We start from the raw sequence: 7,779 nt of genomic DNA, 5'->3' as shown, positions 1-7,779 counted from the left end.
ACCTATATCCTCATCAATATCTTTTATCGATATAGCTTCCTTTTGTCGGATCAATATTATTCTTTCGATGAAAATGCTCCTTTCGGTGGGTCCTTTCTATGTTGCACCGATAGTATTATTTCCTTGAGAACTTTTCCCGTTGATGAAGACCCTCTCTACTTTCTTCAATATCTTTTGTCAATGAAGTTATTATCTTTGGTGAGTCCTTTTTGGAATTCATCAGCGTTTCCTTCCTTCGATGGCTCTTTTATATCGATGAGACATTACTGGGTCTCATTGATCTGAATTCAAAAGGTATCGATGAGACCCAGTGATGTCTCATCGATATAAAAGAGCCATCGAAGGAAGGAAACGCCAACATCGATAATAATTATTTTTCTTTAATAAAAATTATCATCGTCGGAATTACGACGACTACCAAGCTTTCAACCTACGATGTAATCGGCGGACATACAGTGTCGACAGAGTCCATTGGATTGTCATATTTCTGACAGGTATGGCATTGTCGACCATTCCAACGCCGAGTTTTCGATGGTTGATTTTGTCGGCACTCTGATGAAAATTCATCGCAAATCTGACAAATGGCCGTCGAAAATCAGCTCTGAATGTACTAGTGGCTATTTCTGGAGAGATTCAAGGTATAATTTCTCTTACCCCAGTGGAGGCAGACTCAGGCAGATGATTTTTATGCCTTATGTCAGTATGGTATGACAGTAGACCAGTTTGAGCACACGTTCTATGAGCTCAAACATTATGTCAGGATTGGTAATGATCAGGCTATGCTGGTTCAACACTACTTGAGAGGTTTGAATTACCGCATCAGTGGAGGAGTGAGGGTGTTTGAGCCACCTTCAGTTGAGATAGCCATGGCAAAGCCAGATTGGTTGAGCTGAACCTTAGTCGTGCACTTGGTGGTCAGTCAGGTGTGCAGATAGGGAGTGCACCTTCCAGTGGGAATAGAGATCGAGAAAATCAGTCCCAGTCAGCTGCACCATTTAGGACTCCTTAGGCACCCGCTAAGGGTGGACAACAACAACAACAGCAACCATCAAAACCAAAATAGTTCCAGGGCCAGCAAGGTGGAAACTCTCTATATAAGAAGAACAGAGCCCTACAGGGTAGTTCTCATAGAGTGCATCTCACACCCCTAGCCAGGGATGTTTCTAGTAGTCTAGTGGGCCGATAGGTAATAGAGGACCAAGTAGAGGAGCTTGCTTCTCTTGTGGGTAGTTTGGTCACAGAGCTGCATAGTGCCCTTAGCGTTTCCACAATACAAGTAGTCAGAGGCCAGCAACATCAGAGCCTATAGTGGGAGATGCAGGGAGATCCCATAGAGTATTTGCAGCAGTGGATGACCGCCAAGCTGATCATCAAGGTATAGTTATTGAGGCAGCAGGTATGTTGCATGGAATCCCTATCTCTGTACTTTTTGATTCTGGTGCTTCGGATTCTTTCATTTCTTCATCCATTGTGGAGTGGTGTGCACTCGTGTCTACTAAGCAGGCGGATAGGTGGCAAGTAGAGTTGGCTATAGGTGTCTATTTTTCTGTAGATGTCTTTATTACCAGTTGTGAGTTGGACCTAGGAACCATAGTTACCTCAATTGACCTTCGAGTCATTCCTTTGGGTTCTTATGGAGTTGTGTTGGGAATGGATTGGCTTTCATCTCACAGTGCTCGTGTAGATTGTCGCAAGAAGATAGTGGAGTGTTTAGATGACCTTGGCAGAGAAGTGGAGATTGTTGGAGTTCAAAGACTGATATCCCTACGTATGATTTCTGCTATGCAACTTAAGTGGTGCATGCGTAGAGGGTGTCAGCATTTTGCAGTTACTCTTAAGGATGTGGATGAGTCAGAGAGTCGAGAAATCACTCTTGATAGTCACCCTATTCTTCAAGAGTATGTTGATGTGTTTCCATTGGATATTCCTGGTATGCCTCTGAAGTGAGACATAGACTTTCGCATTGATTTGGTTCCTAGTGCAGAACCTATTTCGAGAGCTCCATATCAGATGACTACTCAGGAGTTGAGTGAGTTGAAATTGCAGATAGAGGAATTATTGGTTAAGGGATTCATTCATCCTAGTGTTTCTCCTTGGGGTGTGTCTGTTATCTTTGTTAAGAAGAAAGATGGTTCTCTTCAGTTATGCATTGATTACCAACAGCTAAATAAGGTAACCATCTGGAATCAATATTCATTGCCTCGTATAGATGATCTTTTTGATCAGGTTAAGGGAGCCAAGGTGTTTTCTAATATTGACCTAAAATCTGGGTACCATCAATTGCGCATTTAGGATGCAGATATTCATAAGACAATGTTTTATACTCGTTATGGTCGCTATGAGTTCATAGTGGTGCCATTTGAGTTGACGAACGCGCCTTCAGTTTTCATGAGCCTCATGAATGGGGTTTTTTGCACCTACCTTGATCATTTTGTCCTTGTGTTCTTGGATGACATATTGATTTATCCTAGAACTATGGAAGAGCATGAGGGTCACTTACGTCAGGTATTGCAGTTCTTGAGGGAGAATCAACTTTATGCCAATTTGGCGAAGTGTGAATTCTTCCAGTATGAGGTGAACTATCTTGGTCATGTGGTTTCAGGAGAAGGTGTATCTGTGGATCCTTCAAAGATCCAAGCCATTGTTGATTGGCCAGCACCAACCAACATTTTAGAAGTTTGGAGTGTTATGAGTTTGGCTAGATACTACCGTCGTTTTGTTCAGGGCTTTTCCTGGATAGTACACTCGATTACTTCTCTTTAGAGGAAAGGGAAGAAGTTTGTTTGGTCAAAGCAATGTGAGGCAAATTTTTGGACCTTGAAGGAACTCCTTGTCAGTGCTCCAATTTTGGCAGCTCCTGATCCATCTAGAGATTTTATGGTATGCACAGATGCCTCTTTGGAAGGTATAGGTGCAATGCTTATGCAGGATGGATGTGTGGTTTCTTCTGAGTCTTGCAAATTCAAGAACCACAAGTTGAACTATCCAGTTCATGATTTAGAGTTGGCAGTTGTAGTTCATGCTTTGGTTAGATGGCGGCATTTCCTGTTAGGGCATCGGTTTGAGCTGCATAGTGATCACCGCAATCTGCAGTATATATTCACGCAACCGAACTTGAATGCTCGACAACGAAGATGGATGGAATTTTTCTGCGAGTATGATTTTGAGGTTCATTATATTTAGGGGAAAGAGAATGTAGTGACAAATTCTTTGAGTCGTAGATGACATGAAGTTTCAGCATTATCTCTTGGAGTAGACTTGAGAGAGAGGATTCTAGGAGTTCTTCCTCAGGATACTTGGTATCAGGATGTTAGAGCCGTGATAGAGTCTAGAAGGCCTTTAGAGGATAGATTTTCTAGATATAACCTTGAGGCAGATGGAATTCTTCATCACCTTGGATGGATATATGTACCTCCTTTAGAGGATCTTCACATTTTGATCATGATTGAGGCCCATCGTGCACCTTACTCGGCACATCTAGGTGTCAAGAAGATGCACGCAGATCTTAGACAAATTTATCATTGGGCTACTATGAAATGCGACATTGCTGATTTTGTGTTGAAGTGTTTAGAGTGTCAGTGAGTGAAAGTGGAGTATCAACACCCGGCAGGGCTTTTACAGCCTAATTTGGTACCGGATTGGAAATGGGATATCATTTCCATGGATTTCATTGTTGGGTTGCTTGTCTCTTTGCATTTTCATGATGCCATCATGGTCATTATTGATAGATTGACAAAGGTTTCTCACTTTGTTCCTATTCGAGCTTCCTATACGACAGCAGTGGTGGCACGAGTCTTCTTGGAAGATGTAGTGAGATTGCATGGGATTCTGAGGTGGATCATCTCTGATAGAGATCCTATATTTACCTCAACATTGTGGACCTCACTTCAGCATGCTTTGGGGACTCAGTTGAACTTTAGTTCAGCTTATCACCCAGAGATAGATGGTCAGACCAAGCGAGTGAATCGGGTTTTGGAGGACATGCTTCGCATGTATGTTATGGACCAGCAATCACACTGGGAGGATTATATCTATCTAGTGGAGTTTTCTTATAACAATGGATATCACAGCTCCATAGGTATGTCCCCCTTTCAAGCATTGTATGGTCATCCTTGCCGCACTCCTTTGAGTTGGGATTGGCTAGAGGACAGGATGCTTATAGGACTGGATATTCTTTGAGAGATGAAGCAGCAGGTAGAGAGGATTCGAGAGAATTTGGTAATTGCACAGGATAGATAGAAGAAGTATGCAGATGCTCATAGGGTAGATCATCAATTTTCTATTGGCGACCATGTGTTCTTGAGAGTGCATCCATGGAAGAGTCTGATCCATTATGGAAAGGGTTCTAAGTTGGCACCTCAGTTTGTTGGCCCTTTTGAGATCCTTGAGAGGATAGGACCTATTGCCTACCATCTTGCCTTGCCACCGAGTCTATCCCGCATCCATGATGTCTTTCATGTTTTAGTTCTTTGACCTTATCATCCTAATGTGACACATGTTCTTGATTGGAACTCTTTGCAGGTCGAGGACGGACAACTTTCCATGGAGCCCATGCACATTCTTCAGCATCGGGATTTGATCCTCAGGGGTCGCACCATCGACTAGGTAAGGGTCCTATGGGACCCAAATGATGAGACCTCGGTGACTTGGGAGGATGCAACGAATATGAGAGAACTTTATTCTTATTTGTTTTAGGCTTCCAGGAGTAAGCCTAGTTTTGGGGGGGAGAATGTAGTACCCCTCCTCATTTGAACTTATTAGACTCATATTTTACTATTGTTTACTTTCAGTGGATACATTACTAAGATTTTTATTCAAACTTATATGACATTATTTCATGCTTTATCTGGATATGAGATGCATAATTTATTTGCAGTATTTTAGTACTTGTGATTTATGGCATTTCATGGATTATTGCTATGTACTGACATTTTACTTTATCTATGCAATGTGAAATTATATGTTGCATGTCTGCGAGTGTATTGGATGCAAGGGGACGATTTTCCTTCACTCACTCCAGTGAGACAGGGAACATCGTGATTCTCCTTCATCGGTGTGCATGCCATGTTTTCTATATTGTATATATGCATGCGTGGTTCGGTGATGCAGGATATTGCAGGTACAAGTATCGGGTAGGTATGGGGTATCATCTCCACCTGGCTTCACAGGTCTAAGCGTGCCTTATATTTGTCCAATGGAAGTGGAGGAGGTAGTAGTTGACCCTATTTTACCTAGTTACACTCTAGTGAGTGTCGTCAGTTGGTTGTCCTGTCAGTTTGTTTGGCCTTCGTATTTTGTCGTTTGACCTTTTTATGAGTCTTTGCTTGGGGTTTGCTTAGTTTGTGTGTTTAGTGGATTTAATTAATTAAATAAATTTATGGAGTTATCTCATAGTTGGTATTTTTGGAATTATGTATTTTATGCATTGAGATTTTAAATTTAATTAATTAAAAGAAATTATTAAATTAGATTGCAAGTTGCATTGTATTCGAATTATATCTTATTTAAATTTTAGTGAAAAATAAATTAGATTAATTTCATTTATTGTTTTTCTAGAATTTTAAATAAATAAATGAATAAAAGAATAAATTAGAATTAAAGTATTGCTTTATTTTCTTTGTTTAGAAAATTAATTAATTTGCATGAGAAACGAAAAGAAAAAAATGATTTTTGCTTATTGCATGTTAATTTATCCCTTTGTTAGGAATTAGAAAAGAAAATAAAAATTGCTTTTAATTACTAAAATTAAATATTAGGTTTTTGGGAAAAATATGTGCAACCTAAAATTTTAGGTTAAAAAAAATAGATCTTTCTCTGTTTGGTACACAAGAAGGAGGTAGAGATTTTGGGAAGAAAAATTATTTTGGAAGCAATATTTTGTTGAAGAAGAAATTGTCAGAGGATTGCTAGAAGAGGGGTTGGCTTGGAAAATCGGTACAGGACTGAGCTCTTCCACGTGAATCTTCCAGGAAAGCTATATAGGTTGGGTGGCCTCTTCTGGTTGTTTTTAAAGAAAATATTTTATTTCTTCCCTCTTTCTGAATGATGTGTTAAAAATATTTGTCAAATCCAAAACCCTTTTTGATTATTTGTTGTTTTTGGCTAAAATTCATTCTTGAAATTAATTTTAGTTTATGGAAAGAAGTTATTTCCTGGGTGTTTGTGGATTAAATTTTGTGAGGATTTTGGAGAAGTTATTCTGACAAATTTTGCCAAGATTTTTACTATGCATGAAAGTTGCAAGTTTTGGGAGAAAATGGGATTTACCAGAGAAAATATTCCCTCTTGTTTGGTTTTTGTTTTGATATTTGGCTATGGTTGTTCTGTCAATATTTGTACAACTCTGTGTAATTATTTAGTTACTATAGTAATAAATTTAATTTTAATTAAGTTTATTGGGTTATTAAAAATTATGGGGAAATTTCTTTATTTAATTATTTTGGGGAAAATTATATTAAATAAATTCTGGGGAAATAAATTTTATTGAAAATTGAAATTTATAATTTTTATGCTATGGAATTTTTTAAAAAAATATATATATATAAAAAAAAAGTTCGGTAGTTACTACCGACGGTAGTACTACCGGCGGTAGCAGTACTACCGATGGTAGCACCTGCTACTGTAAGGTAGCAGTGCTACCGGCGGTAAAGGTAGCAGTGCTACCTACGGTAGTACCTGCTACCGTGCGGTAGCAGTGCTACTGGCGGTAGCACTTGCTACCGTAAGGTAGCATGTACTACCTATGGTAGTACTTACTACCATGCGGTAGCAGGGGGGCAGCCTTGTATAAATAAAACCGTGCCGTCCTTTGTAATTGCTCTCCGAAGTTTATTATTTCGGTTCTTTTCAGTTATTTAATTTTTAAATATGTTTTAAAAATAATATATATATATATATATATATATATATATATATATATATATATATATATATATTCATAGTATTTTCTGTGGGTTATTGTGTTATTTTGGAAATAAAAGTTATTTCAAAATTAAATCTTTTTTTTATTTTATATTTTAATGTGATATAATTCTATAATATTATATTCAAAGAATATATATATTTATGTAATTATATTATACTATTACATATAATTTGGAATTTGGAATTTAATTTAGATTATTGATATAATCTAATTGGGTTTATTTGTAAATTAATCATGATTACATAAATAGGGGGTTAATTTTTATGTGATTTTATTTAACTTTATTGGACAAATGACAACATTGATCTCCTTGTGTTAATATAGTTGTATTTTCTTATTTTCTGGAAAATCTTTAATTGCATGTGTATTATGCTTTTGGTTGTTTAAAGAAAAGATTGCCTGTATTAGGATCTTGTGTAAATGGTGGTTGCATTCAAGCTTAATTTCATTGCAATTCTGGTTGAGTTGTCGTTATGTCATATGTTGTTATATCCCCTTAGTCAGGTGTTGTTGTATAACCTCGTTATGTGAGCCATTGTGTGTTTTGTTCCAAATGGTCAATCCTGGGTTAGTGATTGTGTATCCTTCACCTGTGGTTTGTCAGGACTAGATATGGCTGTCAGTTTTACTATAGAGTTCTCATAGAGAGACCTTTCCTATTAGTGTCCTATGAGAGAGAGTGGCTTTTGAGCGGGGGCCACGCCTGAAGTGGATGGCAGGATAACCCCTCAAAAGTCAGTTAAGAAGTGATAACCTAATAATTGATTAGGGGGTGGGTAGATTAAATAGTAATTAAGATAATGTGCCTCACACATGGTTGAGTGCTTGTATAGGCTCAGGATGTGGTGAGAAGG

This window comes from Cryptomeria japonica, chromosome 11, assembly GCF_030272615.1.
Source record: "Cryptomeria japonica chromosome 11, Sugi_1.0, whole genome shotgun sequence".
NCBI classification, from domain to species: Eukaryota; Viridiplantae; Streptophyta; class Pinopsida; order Cupressales; family Cupressaceae; genus Cryptomeria; species Cryptomeria japonica.
The sequence above is the reverse complement of the archived record's forward strand: the minus strand, read 5'-3'. Positions refer to the sequence as shown.